Below are 27,561 nucleotides of genomic sequence, written 5' to 3'. Positions count from 1 at the left end.
ATATTTCTAGGACAGAGTGTAGAAAAATCTGATATAGGTTAACCCGATAATGCAATATAAATCAAAGCAGAATACTATAACCTACTTCTACTATCAATTTGCAGAAGCTTAAAGATTGAGCTGAACAATATAACCAGAAGAAGAAGAATCAATACACAATACACATGAAAATACTTTGGGGAAAGCCTCAACTAAAAACCCCACTATCTGTATTATCATACAAGGTGGAAATACATAGGAATTATACAAAGCCTTAGCTCTCACAGCTAGCCATCTCTCAGTACAATCCTCACATATGCTCACAGGAAATCTTGGCTTCTCTCAAGCCTTTCTCTCTACCCTCCAAGCTCCTATTTCCTTGTGCTGTTCCTCTGGGATGATTCACCTTCAACCAAGTGGAACACTCTGATCTCACACACTGTCAGAACTGTGCAATCCTCAAGGAATGATACCTTGACTGCATGCATGAGTTTTCTTTACAAGAAAACACATGCAACTGACAGTACACTGTCCTTGTCCTTATTCTCAATTGGTTCTTTCTCAGAATAGACATGCACGCGTTTCTGATGAGGGAATCTTCAGTTAACTGGAGTACACTAGTTGAGTGCATGCATGCATCAACTGATTGTTAACTCACCATTAGTTCCTCAAACAGTTTGGAACTAATTTAACTAGACTTAACTCAGTAAACCGAGTTAACTAATTAAAACTCAAATATAACTCAATCTTATCTCCTTAATTTAAGGGATAACTCTTGCATGACTTCAGAAAGACTTCTAAATTGAATTTCTCCAACTAATTAATTCAAAATGAATTAATCAATTATTTCCAAGTAGCTGTTAAGACTAAATTCGATTTTAATTCACAATTTAATTCAAGGAAAAAGTAAAATGGAATATTCTTGTTGCCACATTCCAACACTTCCTTTCAACAAGAAAGGGATTATCTGCCACCCCGATCTTGTCTCTATGGAACTCGAATTTACACTTTGACAATGCCTTTGTGAAAATGTCATCATCTTGCTCCTTTGTCGAAATATACTGCAACAACATGATCCTCCCATCATCAGCAGCTTGCTTTACCTTGTAAAGCCAACGGGAACTCACAACTGACTTGTTCTTTGGTCTTAGAACCACGTCCAAAACACTATTACAAACTATAGAGTCATACTCCTCCACCATAGCATCAACCAAAATTGGCTACTGCACTGCTTCCTCAAAGGAAGATGGCTCGGTCTCAACATATTCACTAGTAAGGGCCATCTATACAGTGTACCTCTGAGGTGACCTCCTCTGTCTATGCTGAGAAGATGGTGCTCCCACATTCTCTCTCACATCCTTCAACAATCTGTCAGCTTCTATTGTGCACTTCCATCCATCTCTGGAAGACTCTGTTTGAGTGGATGTCTCCACTCCTGGAACCTCTACATGCGGTTGCTCCGCATCAGTCTGAGGCTCCTCGTCCTTAGGAACCAACATTTCCTCCACAGCCTGTAGTTGGAGCTCCCTCTCAAGGGAAATTAAAATGGCCTTCTGCTCATCAAACTTGAGATCTCTGCGAACCACTCTCCTTCGACTAGTAGGCAAGTACACCCGATAGTTGTGAGGTGTATCAGTGTACCCCACAAGTATCCCCAACTCTACTGTCAGCTCAAGCTTCTTCCGTGCATCCATTGTCACATGGAAATATACTGATGAGACAAATTTCCTAAAGGGACCCACATCTGGTCTCTTATCGGAGAAAGCTTCCTTTGGTGTCTTCATCCCAAGTATGCGATGCAGGCTTTTATTCTACAAATAGACCGCTGTGTTGCATGCCTCAGCCCACAAGTGAAGTGGTAGGCCTTGGTCATGCAACATTGCCTGTGATACCCCTACAATAGTTCTGTTCTTCCTCTCTGCCACTCCATTCTACTGTGGTTATGAGGTGCCATCAACTCTCGTTTAATTCCTTCCGTTGCACAAAAATCCTTAAACTCTTAAGAGACATATTCTCCACCGTTGTCGCTTCTCAAGGCCTTGATCTTCTTCCCTGACTCTTTCTCGACCAAAGCTTTGAACTCACAAAACTTTGTTGGAAATAATACTGAGAGGGGGGTGAATCAGTATTATCAGATCAATTATTTTATTTCCCAAACAGATTTATATATGCTACTTCAGTGAAGTGAACTAGCATGTACACGCGAATGTGCTTAAAGAAACCAGCGTATATGTAGAGAACTTGTGATTTATACATTTTATCATGTGTTGAGGTTAAACCAGTATATTAGAGATTTATTAGACAATGCAGTAAAAGTAGAATAAAGCATCACACATAAGAAACACACATGAACACCAAGATTTAGGGTGGAAACCCAATGTGGGTGAAAACCACCTGCTGCTATCGTCTCTGTCTTCTTTTAATAATAAGAAAACCTGTTTACAACATTGTACTGCAGCAGACTCATACCAGTACGGAGGCTTCTACCTGTAAAAGGTTACAACCTTCTCTCATTCTCCAGCTTCTACTGGAAGGGAGCTACAAACCCCTAGCTCTTGTACTAGCCTATATGTTTACCCGTATGTAGGCACTGACCTACAGAAGGCTACGACCTTCTTTCTTCCTCCAAGGACCACGTTTCATAAATTTTCAGACTGGATGCTGCTGGTACACAATAATACACATGAAGGCCTTGTTTCATCCAATTTTCATATTGGGCCCATCAACAACATTGAAGCTTAGAATAAATCATCATTGCAATACAACCATCAACTACATCTGCATCAACCAATCACTGAAACTCAATCATCACTCTATGAATCAACCAAACTCAATCAATCATTAGCAACCTTTGAACCTCTGACACAACTGAATCAACTATCAACTTCAACAAATCCACTGGAACAGATAAATCACTGTAACTGGTACACAGATCTGAACCCAGAATACTACATCATCATTCAGAACCAGCTGTAACCTAAAAAACATGCATCAGAGTGTATACACAACTTGGAACAGCCGAACCAGCGTGTATATGCAACTTCATCCAAGCGAACCAATGTATAGATCTGCAAATACTTACTTATAACTTCGCTGCACTTCTCAACTTCAGACATACCCAGATCATCAAATATAAAGGATAAAACATGTGTTAGCAATCAAACCTAGCCCATCAGATCACATAATGATTAGTCATTATGATCCTGATCCACAATTAGATCTCATCCATAGTCATTGAAGCAAATCACAATCAATCAATTTGAACATTGTCACTAGAATGCAGTCACCAGAACATAAAGAAAAACCCAGAACTCCGCATCAACAACCAGAACCAATTGTAACTTCAAACTAGATAGTTCATAAGGTATACACAACTTCGATGTGTCGAATAAGCGTGTATACGCACTTTTACTAAAGCGAAATAGCGTACATATCTGCAAATGCTAACTTAAAACTTCACAGACATTCCAGACTTCAGTCATACCCAGATCATATCATTTACAGAATAAAACATGCGTCAATATTCAGATCTATATTGTCCATGATCAAACCACATAACGATAATACATTTAAGGCTTTATGATCCCGATCCATCAACCATCATCAACCATAAGGGTGCATCCTTAGATCAAATCAAGAAATGCATGAGAAGCTCATAACCTGCATATATGATCTAACACTTCAGAAGATATTCAATACTTGCACACCTAGCCTAATGATCTTCTCCTCCTTATATACTCTTAGGCCTTTCTCAATACCTTGGACCAAAACTACTTAGGATCAATACCTTGGACCAAATACCTCGGATCAAATACCTTGGACCAATACCTTGGATCAAAATACCTTGGACCAAATACCTCAGACCAAAAACTTGGTTTTCCAACATGTACGCGCTTTTCCTCCTGTGAAAGTGCGTGTATACATTATATGGTACTTTTGTTCTGTTAAATCACGTGTATACGTGCCTTGGAAAAAGTAAACCAGCATATACCTCTCTTTCTTCATTCTTTGGAGTCTGATCTGTAATCCTTTGCTATTGACCTACTGTACTATGAACTTTCATCTGAGTGAGTTTCCATCAAGGACAACACCTGTATCATAATGCCAACAATCTCCCCCTTTGGACTTGATGGCATGATCCGAATGGAAAATGGCATCAACCCATGGTACTCATCCACCCATATTATTCATCGCCCATGGAATTTACCCATGGTATTGTAAATGGCATCCGCCTGTGGTATTGTAAAATCCACCCATGGTATTCATTCACCCATGGAATTGACCCGTGGTATTGTAACTGAAAAATACTATAAGTAACAAGTCACATTTTGTAAAAGGACAGATTGTCTGCCACAATGTAGCCTTTACAGTTCAGAGGCATGTAGCCGCCACATCTCTTCTCAGAGATAAGCTACCATTGCCCTAGCTGGGTTATTTCCATTTCTGTTTGTAAGCATATTTCAGTATTTTACAGTAATGAAATGAAGTATTATTTCCATTGCATATCTGTCTTTATGGTTATCTCTGTATTTTGTTGTGTTCCTATTTAAATCCAAATCAGTGGGTTTTAATAAAAAGTTTATTTGTGGTTTTGTTTATTGGGCATTCTCCTATTTTTCTTCTGGCAATTCAAATTTTCAGATCTTGGGGGTCTCTCCTCCCAAGATCCATTTCAATATTTTAGATCTTGGGGGCCTTCCCCCCAAGATCCGGATCATGGCAACAACAACACCAAGACACTCTCCCCCTTTGACATCAAGGGAAAAGGGTGGACCAAGATATTCTCTCCCCTATGCTGTTCATGCTCCCCCCAAGTACATGCTGAATTGTTTGATTGAGCTCCCCTTTGTACATGCTGAGATGCACTGGAAAAGGTCCATCCTCTCCCTGATCACAAGCAGAGTCTACAAAAGTATTCTCCAAAAGAGTAACATGAATCTATAACTCAACTATGTGAGTATGACCTTCCTATCACCAATGACTCATACATACATTCATCTCCCAACCAAGTAGGGATATACCAAATTTGACTCATCCACCCAACCAAGTGGGGATATACCAATTGTTTATACATGACAAAAATATAATTACATCATCCATATTATGCAAAGTAGGGATACAAATTACATCATTTGTCCAATTGGACTAATTCAAATGTATGAGAAGACATATCACATCCTAGAATTTTACATGACTTAAGAAACAAAAGGTATAAATATTTGAAGCCATAGCTGGACTCAGCAACCATAATGCCAACAATGCATAATGCGAGTGAAGGTTAATGCTACGCTTGAACCTGTGCTACCTGTGCATTGTTAACAAGTCAATGATCAAGGCATCTTTGTCAGTTAGATAAAAATTAATGAACAAAGCATATCAATAGACTGTGATCATCAACATTAGACAAAACACCCATATCAGAGCTTGCCCCATTATTTTTCTTGTTTGAAAAACATATACGCTCCTTGTCCCACAGAAACCCGCATGTGTACATGACTCAACTTCATGAAACATGCATATAATAACCTTTCTCTGGAAAAATTAGATTTAACAGTAGGATGATGCAGCAACTACTCCCAGCTTTTGTCTGAGATATTCAAATGTTTCTCTGGGCAGTGGTTTAGTGAATATATCAACAACCTGTTCTTTGGAGGGAACATACTCCAATTTGACTTTTTGTTCAAGCACTTGTTCATGTAGAAAATGGTATTTGATGGGTATATGCTTGGTCTTGGAGTGCATGACTGGATTCTTTGAAATACTAATGGCAATTTGTATTATCACATAAAATGGAGATGGGTGGAGTATATGTAATATGAATGTCTTACAAGGTTTGCATCATCCAAAGTAGTTGTGTGCAGCAAGATGCAGCAACCACATATTCTGCTTTAGCTATAGATAAAGCAATTGAACTTTGTTTCTTGCTAAACCAAGACACTAACTTGGAACCCATATAGAATGCACCACCACTAGTGCTTTTTCTATCATCAACACTCCCTGTCCAATCTGCATCTGTATATGCATGAAGAGTAAGATCTGCATCTCTAGGATACCATAAACCAAAGTCCTGAGTTCCTTGAAGATATTTGAAAATTCTTTTGACTGCCTAAAGGTGTGATTCCTTTGGGTTTGCTTGGAATCTTCCAACTATTCCTCTTGCATGCATGATGTCAGGTCGGGTACCTGTTAGATAAAGTAGACCGCTAATCATGGATCTGTAAGTTGGTTGATGTATTGCTGCTAATTCATCATTTGAGCTGAGACTGCATCCTGTTACCATTAGGGTACATAAGGTTTAGAATCTTGCATTCCGTACCTTTTCAAGATCTGTTTGAGATATTTGGTTTGTGAAAGAAAAATACCATCTTTATTTTGTTGAACTTGTAGACCAAGAAAATAGGTAAGTTCACCAAGCAAGGACATTTCAAATTCTTGCTGCATTACTGAAGCACAATTCTGACTCATAGATCCTTCATTGCAACCAAAAATGATATCATCAACATAAACAATAATAATTAGCAATTTATCAGTTTCAATCTTTGTATATAGATTGCTATCTGCTGAACCTTTTGTAAAACCTTGTTGGTGTAGATATTTATCAAGGCGGTAATACCATGCCCTTTGAGCATGTTTCAGACCATAGAGGGCCTTTTTGAGTTTGCATACAAGTTTTGCATCATTTCCAAGAATGAATCTTTCTGGCCGTTCAATATAAACTTCTTCTTCTAAATCTCCATTCAGGAAGGCTGATTTTACATCCATTTGGTATACTTTGAATTTCTGAAAGCTAGAAAGAGAAAGAAACATCCTTATGGCTTCAAGTCTGGCAACAGGTGCAAAAGTTTCTTCAAAATCTATACCTTCATGTTGAGCATACCCTTTACAAACAAGTCTGGCCTTATTTCTAATGACTTCTCCATTTTCATTTAGCTTGTTTTTGAATATCCATTTAGTTCCTATAATATTTTTATCATGAGGTCTAGGAACTAATTCCCAAGTATCATTTTTTTCAATTTGCTCAAGTTCCTCATCCATGGCCTTGACCCAACATTCATCTTTGCATGATTCTTTTACATTTTGAGGTTTGGTGGAGGATAGTAATGCTAGATAGCTTGAGGTCCTTGTAATAGTTCTTCTTGTCTGTACACCTGCCTCTTTTTCCCCTAAAATTTGAGTTTCTGGATGATTTTTCTGAGCATACCTAGACGGAGTCTTTTCTTTTACCATTATCTCTTCTTCTAGTGCTTCATTGGTTTCTTCTTCAATATGATTTTGATTTGATGTGGGAAAATGATCCCCATTTTCTTCATTGTCATAATCTTTTATTGATTTTATCTGTTTTGGATTTTTGCATGCTTAATCAACTACGACATCAATGCTTTCAACAATTTTTCCAAGTCTTTTATTATAACATTTATATCCTTTACTTCTGGAAGAATAACCAAGAAGAATACCTTCATTTGCTCTGGGTTCAAACTTACCAAGTTTTTCATCAGTCCTTTGGATATAACATTTGCTTCCAAAAACTTTAAAGTATTTTACAGCAGGAGTCTTACCATACCAAAGTTCATGTGGGGTTTAAGTGCTGTTTACCCGAACATTTTCTTGGTTGAGATTTTTTACGGCAGTGAATGCAACTTCACCCCAGAAGGTTGTAGGAGTTCCAGATTCATCTAGCATACCTCGAGCCATTTGTTTAACTGTTTTGTTCATTCTTTCAACCACACAATTTTGTTGAGGAGTCCTTGCAGTGGAGAATTGCTTTTTTATCCCATGTTGTTCACAAAAGTCAAAGAATTCATTCGAGGTAAATTCCCCTCCTCGATCATATCTGAGGCATTTGATTTTTCGATCTGATTCATTTTAAACCAAAGCTTTGAAGGCTTGGAACTTTTCAAAAGCTTCATCTTTATGCTTGAGAAGACCTATCCAACACATTTTGGAAAAATCATTAATGAACAAACTAAAGTATTCTTCTGCATGAGGTGACTTTTTCCTTGATGGTCCACATAAATCAGTATGGACAAGTTCAAGAGGCTTACTAGCTGACCCTTCCTTTTCCATGAAGTGAACTCTTGTTTGCTTGCTGATTTGACATGGTTTGCATATTGTATTTTCTTGGATGCTGATATATGGAAGATCACGAACAACCATGAATCTACATGCTTCTCTTATTTGAGAAAAGCTTAGATGTCCCAATCTTCTATGCCACAACCAATTTTCATCATTTTTTCTTAGATAGCACTGTTGTTGTCCTCCCTTGAGTATGTATAAGTTGTTTGGAGTTCTTGTACCTTTGATCATGGTCTCTCCTGTATCAAGCTCACGAAAAACACATCCATTTGATCGAAACACCACTTCATTTCCTTGATCACACATTTGACTGACACTCAACAGGTTATGCTTTAAACCGTCTACATACATAACATTTCCAGCTTTAACTTTTTCCTTCAAGAAAACAGAACCTTTACCTTTTATGACAGCAGGAGTGTCGTTTCCAAATGAGACATTCTTTTCCTTTTCTAAGGCATTATATGAGTGAAGTTTTTCTTTGTCACCTGTCATGTGTTTTGAGCATCCACTGTCAATGTACCACTGATTTTCTTGTCCTTCTGCATACAAGGCTATACCACATCTTTCTGTTTGAGATTCTTTCCTTCTCCATATCTTGGGATTTAATGGAGTTTGCTCCTTTTGAGATGTTTGCCGAAATTTTCTCTTGCATTTAGATTCTTCATGACCAAAGTTGTTACAGATTGAGCATTCTATTTCATTTTCAAGAAGAGAAAAGTTATTATAGGAACTTTTCTTGATCCTTGTTACATTCCTTTGATTTTGTGCTTCTCTAGTCATGATGGTTTTGTAAGCAACACATTGAGCAGCTTTGTGTCCAAAATTATGACATGAAAAACATTTCCCATTAAAGAAGTTCCTGCGACTATCGAATCTATTGACCTGGTGATTGTAGTTTCTATTGATATTCATCTTTGGAGAAAATTGAGTATGATTTACCTGAGGTTGGTTGTGGCTTCTATTCATCCTTGGAGTAAATTGAGTCTGATTTACCTGGTGATCTGCTTTATGCCTTTGCTGATGATTGTCATACTGTTCACTGGTCTTTGCTGCATCAAGATAGCTTTTGGTGGAGGTTGACAGCTTCTATGATTGAGATGCTTCTTCAGTATATCCAAGACATGTATTTATCATAGGAGAACGCTGAACTTTGATAATTTCATTTAAAGTTTCTGATCCTTTAGCAAATATAAGATTGAGAGATTTCATTTTCTCAAGATCCTTTCTTAGACCCACAATTTCACGTTCTAGTTTTTCATTGTGTTTTTCTTTTTTAGAAAGTTGGTATGTTAAGGTATCTATAATCATATTCTTTTCTTCTAAACAGATTTTGAGTTTAGATATTTCTTCATGAAGGTCTTCCTCTTCTAAAGCATCCCAAAAATTATCATCATCATAAGCCATGAGAAGTCTGTAATCTTGTCCAGTTTCATCTTCATCACTATTAGATAAACCATCACTATCTTCATGAGTATAGTAACTCCTTTTATTCACAACTTGTTTTCTATTCCCTTTTTCATATTCCTTTCCTTTTTCAAATTTATCTTTATGAGGACATCTGGCAGCATAATGACTGACTCTGCCACAAGAAAAGCATTTGAAGGGTAACTTACCTCTAAACCTTCCAGAACCCCATTGAAGCTTTTTGACAAAGTTTACCTCATCTTCTTCTTCTGAAATATGTCCTGATTCATTGTGTTCTTCCTTTCCTTTTGCTGAAGCTTTGAATGCGGCTTCTCTCATATCTAATGGTCCTCCTTTTCTCATCTCAAAGGTAGTTAAGATTCCATGAAGCTGCGTCATAGTGATATTCTGCAGATCTTATTTTTCTTCTATGGAAGATACTTTGGATTCAAATTTAGCAGACAAGGATCTCAAAACTTTCTCAACTAAGGTAACTTCCTTAATTTCTTCACCCAGATTCTTCATACAATTGACAACCTCATCTATACGTAGGAAGTAACTAGCTATGCTTTCATCACTATGCATCTTAAGAGTTTCATACTGAATTCTGAGAGTTTGAAGCTTAGCACGTTTTACCTGAGAGTCTCCTTCGTAGCTCAGAACAATTTTGTCCCATATTTCTTTGGCTGATTTGAGCTACATGAATTTGACAAACTCTGATTGTGACAGACTTCCCAATAAATTATTGACAGCTTTGGCATTGGTTTCATATTGCTTTTTACCTGCCGTATCTGTAGGAATTGCTGTTGGAAATGTATATCCTCCTTCCACAATTTCCTAGACATCCATTCCAAGCGATTGTAGATAGGATGTGGTTCTTATTTTCCAATAAACAAAGTTTCTCCCATCGAAGATTGGCAGTCTGATGGATCCCATGCTTTCTTGATTAGTCATGTTGATGGATCTCCCTTCAAGTGATCAAGCTTCTTCTAAAGGACCTGCTCTGATACCAATTGTTGGAAATAATACTGAGAGGGGGGTGAATCAGTATTATCAGATCAATTATTTTATTTCCCAAACAGATTTATATACGCTACTTCAGTGAAGTGAACTAGCGTGTACATGTGACTGTGCTTGAAGGAACCAACGTATATGCAGAGAACTTGTGATTTAGACAATTTATCATGTGTTGAGCTTAAACCAGTATATCAAAGATTTATTAGACAGTGTAGTAAAAACAGAATAAAGCATCACACATAAGCAACACACATGAACACCAAGATTTAAGGTGGAAACCCAATGTGTGTGAAAACCACCTGCTGCTGTCGTCTGTGTCTTCTTTTAGTAATAAGAAAATTTGTTTATAACATTGTACTGGTGCAGACTCATACCAGTATGCAGGCTTCTACCTGCAGAAGGTTACAACCTTCTCTCGTTCTCCAGCATCTAGTGGAAGGGAGCTACAACCCCCTAGCTCTTGTACTAGCCGATATGTTTACTAGTACGTAGGCACTGACCTATAGAAGGCTACAACCTTCTTTCTTCCTCTAGGGACCATGTTTCATAAATTTTCAGACTGGATGCTCCTGGTACACAACAATACATATGAAGGCCTTGTTTCATCCAGTTTTCATATTGGGCCCATCAACAACATTGAAGCTTAGAATCAATCATCATTGCAATACAACCATCAACTACATTTGCATCAACCAATCACTGAAACTGAATCATAACTCTCTGAATCAACCAAACTCAACCAATCACTGACAACCTCTAAACCTCTGACACAACTAAATCAACCATCAACTTCAACAAATCCACTGGAACAGATAGATCACTGTAACCAGTACACAGATTTGAACCTAGAATACTGCATCATAATTCAAAACTAGTTGTAACCTCAAAAACATGCATCAGAGTGTATATGCAACTTGGAACAGCCGAACCAGTGTGTATACGCAACTTCATCAAAGCGAACTAGCGTATAGATTTGCAAATACTTACTTATAACTTCGCTGCACTTCCCGACTTCAGACATACCCAGATCATCAAATATAAAGGATAAAACATGTGTTAGCAATCAGATCTAGCCCATCAGATCACATAATGATTAGTCATTATGATCCTGATCCATCATTAGATCTCATCCATCATCACTGAAGCAAATCACAATCAATCAATCTGAACACTGTCACCAGAATGCAGTCACTAGAACATAAAGCAAAACCTAGAACTCTACATCAACAACCAGAACCAACTGTAACTTCAAACATCATAGTTCATTATGTATACACTACTTCGATGTGTCAAACTAGCATGTATACACGCTTTTACCAAATTGAAACAACATACATATCTGCAAATGCTAACTTAAATCTTCACAGACATTCCAAACTTTAGTCATACCTAGATCATATCATTTACAGAATAAAACTTGCGTTAGTATTCGGATCTAGACTATCCATTCACAGAGTCTGGGTAGCTATTCCAACTCTTTGGAAGGCCAAGGAGAGCAAGGCTCACCATATCCTCATCGGCAGTAGTTATTGCCACACTGCTAAGCTCATTTCTGCAGGTGGTGAGCTTGTTCAGATATGTGGAAATAATATTGCCCTTCTCCATCTTGATTCTTCGAAGCTTATCCTTGAGCACCAATTTCCTCTGGTCACTACTGTTCTGGTAGAGGTCCTTCAATGTCTTCCACATTGAAAATGGATTATCCTTCCCATGGAGACTCGAGACAATATGGTCTCGAACTCCCTCAAGGATGATCTGTCTCGCCTTCGCCACACACTTCTTCCACTCAGCCAACTCTTGTGCATTAGTTGAAGCTAGCTTTTGGATTTTTTGATCAATGAATTCCTTCAAGCCATTGTCTTCTAATACAACCTCCATTCTATCTTTCTGTGCTATGTAATTCGAGCTACCTTCCAAGGCATACTTGAGTCTCAAGCCATAGAACGCCATTGGCCAACCTTGAAGTATGATATGAATCCGATTTGCACCTGCAACCCCGAACTTCAAACTTCGAATTCTCTTCTTAGTATACTGTTCACAGCTCCATTACCATGTAGAAAATTTCTACAAACCTGGCTCTAATACCAAGTAGAAAATTTCTACAAATCCATCTCCGATACCACGTAGAAAAATATGATGTAGGTTAACTCGATAATGCAATATAAATCAAAGCAGAATACTATAACCTACTTCTATTATCAATTTGCAGAAGCTTAAAGATCGAGCTGAACAATATAACTAGAAGAAGAAGAATCAATACACAATACACATGAAAATACTTTGGGGAAAGCCTCAGCTAAAAACCCCACTATCTGTATTATCATACAAGGTGGAAATACATAGGAATTATACAAAGCCTTAGCTCTCACAGCTAGCCAACTCTCAGTACAATCCTCACAGATGCTCACAAGCAATCTTGGCTTCTCTCAAGCCTTCCTCTCTACCCTCCAAGCTCCTATTTCCTTGCGCTGTTCCTCTGGGATGATTCACCTTCAACCAAGTGGAACACTTTGATATCACACACTGTCAGAACTGCGCAATAAGAAAACACATGCAACTGATAGTACATTGTCATTGTCTTTATTCTCAACTAGGTCTTTCTTAGAATAGACATGCATGAGTTTCTGATGAGGGAATCTTCAGTTAACTGGAGTACACTAGTTGAGTGCATGCATGCATCAACTAGCTGTTAACTCACCATTAGTTCCTCAAACAGTTTGGAACTAATTTAACTAGACTTAACTCAGTAAACTGAGTTAACTAATTACAACTCAAATATAACTCAATCTTATCTCCTTAATTTAAGGGATAACTCTTGCATGACTTCAAAAAGACTTCTAACTTGAATTTCTCCAACTAATTAATTCAAAATGAATTAATCAATTATTTCCAAGTAGTTGTTAAGACTAAATTCGATTTTAATTCACAATTTAATTCAAGGAAAAATTAAAATGGAATATTCTTGTTGCCACATTTCAACAGAGAGAGCCATTCTAAGCACCCCTTATACTTACCCCTCACAACACAAAGAGGACTTCCTTCTCTACTTCTCAGTCCCTTAGAAGTCCTCACTATTGCTCTTCAGTGAGGGCATAGAAAGGTCTGATTGTTATCTCCAATCTCAGGCACATTTTTCTTAGTTTATTGACTCTTTCCATAGGTATCAATTTATTTTCCTAGATAACACGATCTGAATTGGTAATGTATTTTTCCCCATATTGTTGCACCCTTTCCCACCTCTCTTTCCTCTATCTTTCCCATCATATTTCCTCTCATTAAAATTTCCCATGCATAATTTTTCAATATGAAGTCCCCCCACTACTTTTACTTGTTCCTATAATGTAGGGGAGACACATGGCTAAAATACATGAGTAGTGGCTTAACTCTTGGAAATAGTTTTTTCCACTACTCATGGCTTAAATAAGTTGAATATGATAAATTAAGATAGATATAAAGGACATAGGATTTTTGTACATGAAGAAATCCCTTAAACACTATTATGTTTCCCCACTTGTGGTATCATGGCCTCCATAGGTGCTCATATTTTGTTTGGTCTTGGTCATGATCATTTTGTTAACTATAAAAGTAAAACTATTTACAATGTTTATAATTCCATGGTATATCTACCCCATGGTGATCAATATAGTAGGAAACAATGAATATCCATGAATATTTTTTAACAAGTTTAATTACAAATTTTCAAAAGGAGAAAAATTGGGATATTACATACCCTCCTCCTTGGAATAACACTGTCCTTAGTGTTCTTGCAATGCAACAATATGTATGATGAAAATATGGATGAATATGCCTCTCTCAAGGTATCCTCCATCTCCCAAGTGGCCTCATTTCGTCAAAAGTGCTTCCATTTCACTTTTACATATACCATGGTTCAGTTCCAAAGTAATGTTACTTGGTTAATATGCATATGGGTTATGGCTAGTAGTTTTTAACCACAAAGTTAGCTCCCACCCTCAACCCCTTTCAATAGAATTTGAATAAATTATCACATATGATGGTAACTAAAATCCACACAAAACAACTTTTTTTAATGTGGTTCACAGACACTGAGTGGCCACTACATCCACGAGAAAATCCAGGTAGATCAACTCGAAGGGATCTACCCGTTGGCCAAACTAGCAAGGCCTAAACCCAAGGGCGTCGAGGATATTTTACCGCATTACCTCCCGATAGGCAAGGTACTTAGCAACACGAACTCGACCAACTAATCTATCCCTTGGGGCTATCACACAAACCAACTAATCTACACTTCATGGGTTTATTTATATTTGAAAATTGATTAAAACTTCCCCTAGTAATAATTCCTTAAACATTTAAATACATCCTATTCTTGGATTATTTCACTAAATAAACAAATAAAGATTTTCTTGATGTCAAAGATCTCTATCAGATATGTTTGTGGTTGGTATTTCATGCATTTCAAAAAATTCTTTCGTGAAAATTTCTACAATGTTTAATGCTTTTAAAGTGGACTTTCTAGGTATAAAATGAGTATCCTTGTTAAACTCATAGCTTACAATGATTATGACATAATGTTTCTTTACTGCCTTTAGTAAAACTGTGATAAAGTTCATAATTTTCACCTCCCATTTCCATTTAGGTATAGGTAGAGGTTGCAACAAACCTGTTGGGTGTTTTATGTTCCAATTTAACTTGACATAGTCTACAATTTTTTTTTTCTTCCAAGTTAGATTCCTTACTATAGTGATCATGATTTGGTAACTTGGACATCCTCAATAGGGTTTTTTGTGTAGTTCATCCAAGATGACTTTCTTTAACTCCATGGAATCAAGAATGTATAATTTATCCTTATAAATCATCAATCCTTCTTCAATTTTCTAATAGCTATCATATTTTTGATCAGGTAGACCTTGCTATAAAAATTTATTTATTTGTAGAAAATACTCATCCTCATATAGATCTTCTTTTATTCTAAACTTCAAATCAGATTCACAAGTGCTAATAGCCGCTAAGTGTATATCTTGCATGCTTCTACTGAGTGCATCTGCTACCTTGTTATCTTTTCCATTTATGTATCTGACTTCATAATCATAATCATTGATAAATGATAACCATCTAGATTTCCTAGCATTCAAGTGAGGCTAATTAAACAAGTGTCTTAGTCCAAAGTGGTCTATCATCAAAACAACTTTCTTACACATCAAATAGTAACACCACAACTTTAATGCATGCACGATGAATGTGAATTCTAGATCACGGGTAAAATAATTCTCCTCCTATTTTTTCAATCTTTTAGATTCATATCTTATCACATTATTATCTTACATAACAACCCCACTTAATCCTTCCTTACATGCATCTATACATACTATGAACTATTTGTTTGGGTTTGCAACGTTCAGAATTGTTGCACTAGTTAGAAGATGTTTCAAATATTGATTTTTTTTTTTTGTACATTTAGCATACCACACAAATTTACTCCTTTCCTCTATAAATAAGTTATGGGATGACCAAATTTTGAAAATATTTCAATGAACCCCTTGTAATATCCTGTAAGTCCCATAAATGACCTTACATCTATCACATTCTTTAGAGTGGTAAGTTCATAATAGCCTTGATCTGTTATGGATCAACTAAGATTCCCTGATTTGAAATAACATGTCCCAAATATTGTATCTGTCTTAAAGAGAATTTACTTTTACTAAACTTGTCATATAACTTTCTCTCAATGTTTGCAAAACTAATCTAATATGTTCCTCATGTTCTTCCTCAGAGTTAGAGTACATGATAATTTCATCTATAAAGACCAATACAAACTTATACATATATTGCCTAAAAATGGTTTTCATGAGACATACACCAATAGAAAATGATGAAATTAGTGACCAGGTGACTAAAAACATTTGTCACCACAACTTTTCCAAGTGAAATACTACCAAAAATGAGCAATCTTAAGTGACCCACCTAAAAACGACTAACATAAATGACTAATTTAGTCTCGGGTTAAAATATACGACTAGATAACAAGTAATGCAACTAAAAATGACTAACATGAATGACTAATTTAGTTTAGGAACAAAAATATTACTACTAAAAAAGTACTAAAATAATACAAAGTAGTCATTTTAATTGTGGTCGATGAATGGCTACACAATTGGGACCTTATGAGCCAATCGTTCATGTCATTGATATAGTTCCCACACGACACAAACATTTGATGGTCTATCGTAGCCATAAACTCTATGATGGTTTTCATAGATGCCCAACCTATATCAATGAGCTACATTCTATTGCAAGCCTTTAAGTAATGAAATGATTATATTCAAGCCTACTATAACATGTTGCACTCACAAGCTTATCAGAGTGTTGAGAATCATACTTTATTCACACTTTGTTTGATCCTCTCCTTAAATTGTCACCTCAAAGGAATGCTTCAATTATATCTGTGAGGTGTGAAATTGATATCCTTCTACCAAATACCAAAGAAATCTTCTATATCCTAGTTAGATTTATATTTTCCCTCATTTTTATCATTTCCTTTTGTTATATGTATGTGTGGAGATGCGAATACCTTTGTTATATTTTATAGGAGGATCATGACATTGTAGGTGAGTAAGGAGGCCTAACCTTTTGATTTGTTTGCATATTATTAGATCTATTTTGTCATATTCTAATAGCATTGCTCATCATTGATGTCACATAATCATGGCCTCTTAATATGAATGCGACTAGTGCATTGGTGAGTTTGAATGGTGCTATAGTGAATTCATAATGACCATATATTATTCTGAAATATTTCTTATGAATATACTCATATTTGGTCCTAACTTGATGATATCTTGATATAAAGTCAATCTTACAAAATATCTTTGCTCCTTTTACTTGATTAAACATATCATCAATCTAGGGTAAAGGATACTTATTTTTCACTACCATTTTGTTTAGTTGTCTGTAATCAATGCACAATATAAAGGTGCCATCCTTTTTTCCAAGAATAGAACTGGTGCTCCCCACAAAGGTACACTTGGTTTGATATACTCTTTGTCCAACAATTTCTATGACTGTATCTTTACCTCCGTCAACTTAGGGGTACTCATTTTGTAGGATGCTTCAGATATAGGTGTAAATATTAGCATAATATCTATGGAGAAATCAATATCCCTTTTGGGAGGTAAACCAAGTATCTTATCAAGGAATAAATCCTTAAATTATTGAAGTATTGGACAATCCTCAAACTTTGTCTCTTTGTCTTCTATTAGCTCCACACCAACTACATATAATTGATGACATTTCCTGAATCTTCTTTTCAAATGTAAAGTATAAATTTGTTTCAAAGAAATGGATCTTGGAGTGCCATTCACTAGACTTGGTTTTCCTTGCCAAAGGTTTTATTATAACAATCCAATATTACCTTATGGGCCGTCAACCAATCCATGCCAATTAAGACATCATATGAATCCAAAGGTAACATATTCAAATTCACCCTTGTGAGTAGTCCATCCATTTCCACTGGGTAATCTTCTATCATCTCATTGACCCTCTTCTTCACTCCTGTTTCCAATTGAACTAACCAATACTTCTAATGTTTGCATTTTTGAAGATTGCAAAGCTCAACAATTTTAGGTGCAATGTAGTTATGACTAGATTCCAGGTCAATTAAAATAGAGATAACTTGTTTAGTGATCTTGCCATCAACTTTCACCACTGAAGCTTGACAACCTACTTATTATTCCTCTAATGCATCATATATTTCTGGAATGATTTTTGCCACATCATTCACTATTGTAGCCTTTTGTACATGGTATGTAGGCTTAATGATTTTTTACCTATGAGGATAGTCCCTTAGAAAATTCTCCTCCACAACCCCAACATCTAAGAGGCCCTTTACAAGGATCCCTTGGCTTTCCTACTACTAATTCTACTGGTTTAGTTAAATTTTGAGATGAAAATTATGTTGGTAGCTACTTTGTGTGGGATAGTTCATCTTAAAACTTTTTGATTTATTCTTATGTTTCATAGGCTTAAATCCTTCTTTCTTTGATAAAACTTATCCTTTTTCCTTTCTTCCACATCTTGTTGAATTCTGGTTTGTTCTTGCTCTTCTCATAACAATATTTAGCTTTTTTTATTGTCAAGATTTTAGGTCATCAATTTCAATCTTGTGCTTGTATGACTGATGTAATCCACTAAGAAAGCATTGAATTTTTACCTTATCATCATTAATATTTGGAATATACCTTAGTTGTTCCAAGAACTTGCTTGCATACTCATCCATGATTGATTGATCCAATTTCATTTGATGGAATTCCTTAATTTTTCCATAATAATACCTCTCTAAAATATATTTATGACAAAAATACTCCTTTCACTAATGTCCTTTACTGTTTTGAGATCTTGCCACAATTAGATTCTCTACCATTTAAGTCTTATATAACCACTCTAACTTTCATGTTTTTAGGGAAATCATGACCTAAGAATATTTCTTCATTTCCAAAATCCAATCTTTACCTCTTCACCAAATTTTGCCTCACCATTAAAGGCAGGTGGTTTGATATTCTCGAACTCCACTATAAGTAAGCTTTGGAAACATTCTCTTTTTATGCTTAGAAGAAGGTTTGGATCCATTGCTAATGGAATTTTTAGAAGTAGTTGTATTATAGATTGAAGCATTCAATGTTGTATAAGCATCACCACCAGAGACTCGATATTAATCATTATGAAATCTCTTTCTTGAAGGATTTTTACCAATATCTCTTGACATCTATCTTTGATGCATGTTTTTTAAAATTTCAATCAAGTTTTGTACTAAAGCGACATTCAATTCATATTGTTTCTCTTGAGCTTTGATAAGTTTCTAATTATCTCCTCTACATCTTTGAACTTCCCTACTTAGAATTCTCGTAGTCTCTACCATATCCAGAGGATTCCCCACATCTTTTCTCTCATCAGTTTCAGATTCATGGTTATGTGGTGAATCTCCTATGATGTCCATAACTTTAACTCTACCTATCTCTCTCTCTCTCTCTATGGAAATAGGACAAGTTAAGGTTCTAAATTTAAAAAATAATGTTAGTATGAAAATTCTTAGTATGTGTACCAAAAATGCTTCACTTAAGTCACTTGTGACATTTGACCCTAACAAAAAGATGTGGTTTCTTTTATGCTCCAGAGCTATAATAAAACATGATAAAACCCTGCAAGAAAATATCTAATGCAAGCCCAAAACATATAGCAGCAAAAAAAAGAAGTGTAATAACCCAATAAAAGCTTTTAAATGAATTATAATTTTATTGAAACACTTGGTGAAGAAGATTTACAACATGGGTCTATAAATCCCCCTCTGTGGGATGGGTCCTTTTGATGTCCTTATGCTTCAACGATCTTGTTCTTCTCTCTCAAAATGCAAAAAAATCCAAAAGCAAGATGGAACTCAAGTGGGAGCTCAAATGTTATGAGATGATAATGGTGACGATGATAATGATCATGGTGAAGAATGAATGGAAAACCCTCTTATTTATAACAAAGTATTGGGCTAAATTAGGAATTGGAAAATAATAAAATATTATTGACCAAATCAAAATCTAGCCGTTAGGAATACTTTATTATATTTTTGGAGAGGGAAAAGATATTTAAAATGGTCAAATATCTTTATTTAGAAAATGGTTGAAGTAATTAATAAATAAAATGATTTATTAATCAGTATGTGAGGATTAAGAAAAGTGTGAATTTGAAATAATTATTAAATAATGGTTTAACAATTATTCCAAAAATTAGAATAAGCAATAATAAATAAATAGTGATTAATTTAATTATTCCAAGGAAGTTTAGTCAAATCTGTTAAGAAATAATTATAAAAAAATGCTTTAATAATCATTTGCAGGCGAGTTGCAGCCTGCAATCTGAACTGAGGCTGGGTTTTTGAGGTTAGCTTGCCCTCGCAGGGTTGCGACCCTTTGTCCCGGTCATTGTAGCACGTGTGTCGCCCAGGGCGTAAGGGGCATGATGACTTGACGTCGTCCTCACCTTCCTCTGGCTTATCACCGACAGTCTGTTCAGGGTTACAAACTAAATGCTGGCAACTAAACACGAGGGTTGTGCTCGTTGCGGGACTTAACCCAACACCTTACGGCACGAGTTGACGACATCCATGCACCACCTGTGTCCACATTCCTGAAGGCACTCCTCTCTTTCGAGAGGATTCACGACATGTCAAGCCTTGGTAAGGTTCTTTGCTTTGCATCGAATTTAACCACATGCTCCACCGCTTGTGCGGGCCCTCGTCAATTCCTTTGAGTTTCATTCTTGCGAACGTACTCTAAAGAAAATTAAATAAATAATGTTTTATTCAATTATTTTCATGGGTTTTTTAATTTTTATTTTAAACAGAAATAATTTTATAAAAATGTTTTACTAAATTATTTCCAATGGTGAAAGTGATTTTACTATGGTAAAATTAATCTTACATAGTGTATTTTGATCCACCTAGCTAGAAATGACTAGGTGATCATTTTTTAGGTGATAACAATGTTGGAAATAATACTAAGAGGGGGGTGAATCAGTATTATCAGATCAATTATTTTATTTCCCAAACAGATTTATATAAGCTACTTCAGTGAAGTGAACTAGCGTGTACATGTGACTGTGCTTAAAGAAACCAGCGTAATGCAGAGAACTTGTGATTTAGACAGTTTATCACGTGTTTAGCTTAAACCAATATATCAGAGATTTATTAGACAGTGCAGTAAAAACATAATAAAGCATCACACATAAGAAACACACATGAACACCAAGATTTAAGGTGGAAACCCAATGTGGGTGAAAACCACCTGCTGTCGTCGTCTCTGTCTTCTTTAAATAATAAGAAAATCTGTTTACAACATTGTACTAGTCCAGACTCATACAAGTACATAGGCTTCTACTTGCAGAAGGTTACAACCTTCTCTCGTTCTCTAGCTTCTACTGGAAGGGAGCTACAACCCCCTATCTCTTGTACTAGCCGATATGTTTACTAGTACATAGGCGTCGACCTATAGAAGGCTACGACCTTCTTTCTTCCTCCAAGGACCACGTTTCATAAATTTTCAGACTTGATGCTCCTGGTACACAACAATACACATGAAGGCCTTGTTTCATCCAATTTTCATATTGGGCCCATCAACAACATTGAAGCTTAGAATCAATCAACTACATCTACATCAACCAATCACTGAAACTCAATCATCACTCTCTGAATCAACCAAACTCAATCAATCACTAACAACATCTGAACCTCTAACACAACTGAATCAACCATCAACTTCAACAAATCCACTGGAACAGATAGATCACCATAACCAGTACACAGATCTGAACCCAAAATACTGCATTATCATTCAGAACTAGTTGTAACCTCAAAAACATGCATGAGAGTGTATACGCAACTTGGAACAGCCGAACCAACATGTATACGTAACTTCATCAAAGCGAGCTAGCATATAGATCTGCAAATACTTACTTATAACGTCACTGCACTTCTCGACTTCAGACATACCCAGATCATCAAATATAAAGGATAAAAAATGTGTTAGCAATCATATCTAGCCTGTTAGATCACATAATGATTATTCATTATGATCTTGATCCATCATTAGATCTCATCCATCATCACTGAAGAAAAAATCACAATCAATCAATCTGAACACTGTCACCAGAATGCAGTCACCAGAACATAAAGCAAAACCCAGAACTCTGCATCAACAACTAGAACCAACTGTAACTTCAAACATCATAGTTCATAAGGTATACGCTACTTCGATGTGTCGAACTAGCGTGTATACACGCTTTTACCAAAGCGAAACAATGTACATATCTACAAATGCTAACTTAAAACTTCACAGACATTCCAGACTTCAGTCATACTAAGATCATATCATTTACAGAATAAAACATGCGTCAATATTCAGATCTAGACTGTCCATGATCAAACCATGTAATGATAATACATGTAAGGCTTTATGATCCCGATCCATCAACCATCATCAACCACAAGGGTGCATCCTTAGATCAGATCAAGCAACACATGAGAAGCTCATAACTTGCATATATGATCTAACACTTTAGAAGATATTGAATACTTGCACACTTGGCCTAATGATATTCTCCTCCTTATATACTCTTAGGCCTTTCTCAATACATTGGACCAAAACTACTTAGGATCAATACCTTGGACCAAATACCTCGGATCAAATACCTTGGACCAATACCTTGGATCAAAATACCTTCGAACAAATACCTCGGACCAAAAACTTGGTTTTCTAACATGTACGCACTTTTCCTCCTATGAAAGTGCATGTATACATTATACACTACTTTTGTTCTGTTAAATCACGTGTATATGCACCTTGGACAAAGTGAACTAGTGTATACCTCTCTTTCTTCATTCTTTGGAGTTTGATTTGTAATCCTTTGCTGTTGACCTGCTGTATAGTGAACTTTCATCTGAGTGAGTTGCAATCAAGGACAACACCTATATCATAATGCCAACAATCTCCCCCTTTGGACTTGATGGCAACAACAACACCAAGACACTCTCCCCCTTTGACATCAAGGGCAAAGGGCGGACCAAGATATTCTCTCCCCTATGCTGTTCATGCTCCCCCTGAGTACATGCTAAATTTTCTGATTGAGCTCCCCTTTGTACATGTTGAGATGCATTGAAAAACGTCCATGCTCCCCCTGATCACAAGCAGAGTCTACAAAAGTATTCTCCAAAAGAGTAACATGACTCTATAACTCAACTATGTGAGTATGACCTTCCTATCACCAATGACTCATACATACATTCATCTCCCAACCAAGTGGGGATATACCAAATTTGACTCATCCACCCAACCAAGTGGGGATATACCAATTGTTTATACATGACAGAAATATAATTACATCATCCATCTTATGCAAAGTGGGGATACAAATTTCATCATTTGTCCAATTGGACTCATTCAAATTTATGAGAAGACATATCACATCCTAGACTTTTACATGAATTAAGCAACAAAAGTTATAAATATCTAAAGTCATAGCTGGACTCAGCAACCATAATGCCAACAATTCAGAATGCGAGTGAAGGTTAAAGCTACCCCTGAACCTGTGCTACTTGTGCATTTTTAACAAGTCAATAATCAAGGCATATTTGTCAGTTAGATAAAAATTAAAGAACATAGCATATCAATAGACTATGATCATCAACATCAGACAGAGCACCCATATCAGAGCCTTCCCCATTGTTTTTCTTGTCTAAAAAACATATATTCTCCTTGTCCCACAAAAAACCGCGTGTGTACGCAACTCAACTTCATGAAACACGCGTATAATAACCTTTCTCTGGAAAAATTAGATTTAACAACAGGATGATGCAACAACTACTCCCAGCTCTTGTATGAGATATTCAAATATTTCTCTGGGTAGTGGTTTAGTGAATATATCAACAACTTGTTCTTTGGAGGGAACATACTCCAATTTGAATTTTTGTTCAAGCACTTGTTCACATAGAAAATAGTATTTGATGGGTATGTGCTTGGTCTTGGAGTGCATGACTGGATTCTTTGAAATATTGATGGCACTTGTATTATCACATAGAATGGAGATGGGTGGAGTATATGTGATCTAAATTTCTTGCAAGGTTTGCATCATCCAAAGTAGTTGTGTGCAGCAAGTTGCAGCAGCCACATATTCTGCTTTAGCTGTAGATAAAGCAATTGACCTTTGTTTCTTGCTGAACTAAGACACTAACCTGGAACCCATATAGAATGCACCACCACTAGTGTTTTTTCTGTCATCAACACTTCCTGTCCCATCTGCATATATATATGCATGAAGAGTAAGATCTGCATCTCTAGGATACCATAAACCAAAGCCCTGAGTTCCTTGAATATATTTGAAAATTCTTTTGATTGCCTGAAGGTGTGATTCATTTGGATTTGCTTGGAATCTTCCAACTATTCCTACTACATGCATGATGTCAGGTCGGGTACCTGTTAGATAAAGTAGACTACCAATCATGGATCTGTAAGTTGGTTGATGTACTACTGCTGATTCAACATATGAGTTGAGACTGCATCCTGTTACCATTGGGGCACATACAGGTTTAGAATCATCCATTCCGTACCTTTTCAAGATCTGTTTGAGATATTTGGTTTGTGAAAGAAAAGTACCATATTTATTTTGTTGAACTTGTCGACCAAGAAAATAGATAAGTTCACCAAGCAAGGACATTTCAAATTCATTATGCATTACTGAAGAAAAATTCTGACTCATCGATCCTTCATTGCTACCAAAATTGATATCATCAACATAAACAATAATAATTAAAAATTTATCAGTTTCAATCTTTGTATATAGATTGGTATCTGCTGAACCTTTTGTAAAACCTTGTTGGTGTAGATATTTATCAAGGCGGTAATACCAGGTCCTTGGAGCAAGTTTCAGACCATAGAGGGCCTTTTTGAGTTTGCATACAAGTTTTGCATCATTTCCAAGAATGAATCCTCCTGGTTGTTCAATATAAACTTCTTCTTTAAATCTCCATTTAGGAAGGTTGATTTTACATCCATTTAGTATACTTTGAATTTCTGAAAGCTAGAAAGAGCAATAAACATCCTTATGGCTTCAGGTTTGGAAACAGGTGCAAAAGTTTCTTCAAAATCTATACCTTCTTGTTGAGCATACCCTTTATAGACAAGTCTAGCCTTGTTCCTAATGACTTCTCCATTTTCATTCAACTTGTTTTTGAATATCCATTTAGTTCCTATAATATTTTTATCATGAGGTCTAGGAACTAATTCCCAAGTATCATTTTTTTCAATTTGCTCAAGTTCTTCATCCATGGCCTTGAACCAACATTACTCTTTGCATGCTTCTTTTACATTTTGAGGTCCCTATAATAGTTCTTCTTGTCTATACACCTGCCTCTTTTTCCCCTAAAATTTGAGTTTCTGGATGATTTTTCTGAACATCCCTAGATGGAGTCTTTTCTTCTACCATTATCTCTTCTTTTGGTGCTTCATTGGTTTCTTCTTCAATATGGTTTTGATTTGATGTGGGAAAATAATCCCCATTTTCTTCATTGTCATAATCTTCTGTTGATTTTATCTATTTTGGATTTTTGCATGCTTCATCAACTACAACATCAATGCTTTGAACAATTTTTCAAAGTCTTTTATTATAACATTGATATCCTTTACTTCTGGAAGAATAACCAAGAAGAATACCTTCATCTGCTCTGGGTTCAAACTTACCAAGTTTTTCATCAGTCCTTTCGAGATAACATTTTCTTCCAAAAACTTTAAAGTATTTTACAGTAGGAGTTTTACCATACCAAAGTTCATGTGGAGTTTGAGTGCTATTTACCCGAACATTTGCTTGGTTGAGAATAGTTATGGTAGCGAATGCAGCTTCACCCCAGAAGGTTGCAAGAGTTCAAGATTCATCTAGCATAGCTCGAGCCATTTGTTGAACTGTTCTATTCATTCTTTCAACCACACCATTTTGCTGAGGAGTCCTTATGTTGGAGAATTGCCTTTTTATTCCATGTTGTTCACAAAAGTCAAAGAATTCATCCGAGGTAAATTCCCCTCCTCGATCAGATCTGAGGCATTTGATTTATCGATCCGATTCATTTTCAACCAAAGCTTTGAAGGCTTGGAAATTTTCAAAAGCTTCATCTTTATGCTTGATAAGACGTATCCAACACATTCTGGAAAAATCATCAATGAACAAAATAAAGTATTATTCTCCATGAGGTGACTTTTTCGTTGATGGTCCATATAAATCAGTATGGACAAGTTCAAGAGGCTTACTAGCTGACCCTTACTTTTCCATGAAGTGAACTCTGGTTTGCTTGTCGACTTGACATGGTTTGCATATTGTATTTTCTGGGATGCTGATATCTGGAAGATCATGAACAACCTTGAATTTTCATGCTTTTCTTATTTGATAAAAGCTTAGAAGTCCCAATCTTCTATGCCACAGCCAGTTTTCATCATTTTTGCTTAGATAGCACTGTTGTTGTCCTCCCTTGAGTATGTATAAGTTGTTTGGAGTTCTTGTACCTTTGATCACGGTCTCTCCTGTATCAAGCTCACGAAAAACACATCCGTTTGATCGAAACACCACTTCATTTCCTTGATCACACATTTGACTGACACTCAACAGGTTATGCTTTAAACCATCTACATACATAACATTTCCAGCTTTAACCTTTTCTTTCAAGAAAACAGAGCCTTTACCTTTTATGACAGCATGAGTGTCGTTTCCAAATGAGACATTCTTTTCCTTTTCTAAGGCATTATATGAGTGAAGTTTTTCTTTGTCACCTGTCATGTGTTTTGAGCATCCACTGTTGATGTACCACTGATTTTCTTGTCCTTCTACATACAAGGCTATACCACATCTTTCTGTTTGATATTCTTTCCTTCTCCATATCTTGGGACTTAACGGTGTTTGCTCCTTTTGAGATGTTTGCCGAAATTTTCTCTTGCATTCAGATTCTTCATGACCAAAGTTGTTATAGATTGAGCATTCTATTTCATTTTCAAGAAGAGAAAAGTTATTATAGGAAATTTTCTTGATCCTTGTTACATTCCTTTGATTTCGTGCTTCTCTAGTCATGATGGTTTTGTAAGCAACACATTGAGCAGCTTTGTGTCCAAAATTATGACATGAAAAACATTGCCCATTAAAGAAGTTCCTGCGACTATCGAATCTATTGACCTGATGATTGTAGTTTCTATTGATATTCATCTTTGGAGCAAATTGAGTATGATTTACCTGAGGTTGGTTGTGGCTTCTATTCATCCTTGGAGTAAATTGATTCTGATTTACCTGGTGATCTGCTTTATGCCTTTGCTGACGATTGTCATACTGTTCATTGGTCTTTGCTGCATCAAGATAGCTTTTGGTGGAGGTTGACGACTTCTGTGATTGAGATGCTTCTTCAGTATATCCAAGACCTGTCTTTATCAAAGGAGAATGCTGAACTTTAAAGTTTCTGATCCTTTAGAAAATCTAAGATTGATAGATTTCGTTTTCTCAAGATCCTTTCTTAGACCCACAATTTCACATTCTAGTTTTTCA

Source organism: Pinus tabuliformis, chromosome 3_2 (assembly GCF_031772625.1).
Source record: "Pinus tabuliformis cultivar Carrire ecotype Pingquan chromosome 3_2, CPIR1, whole genome shotgun sequence".
Lineage (NCBI taxonomy): Eukaryota > Viridiplantae > Streptophyta > Pinopsida > Pinales > Pinaceae > Pinus > Pinus tabuliformis.
Note: the sequence above shows the minus strand (reverse complement) of the source record.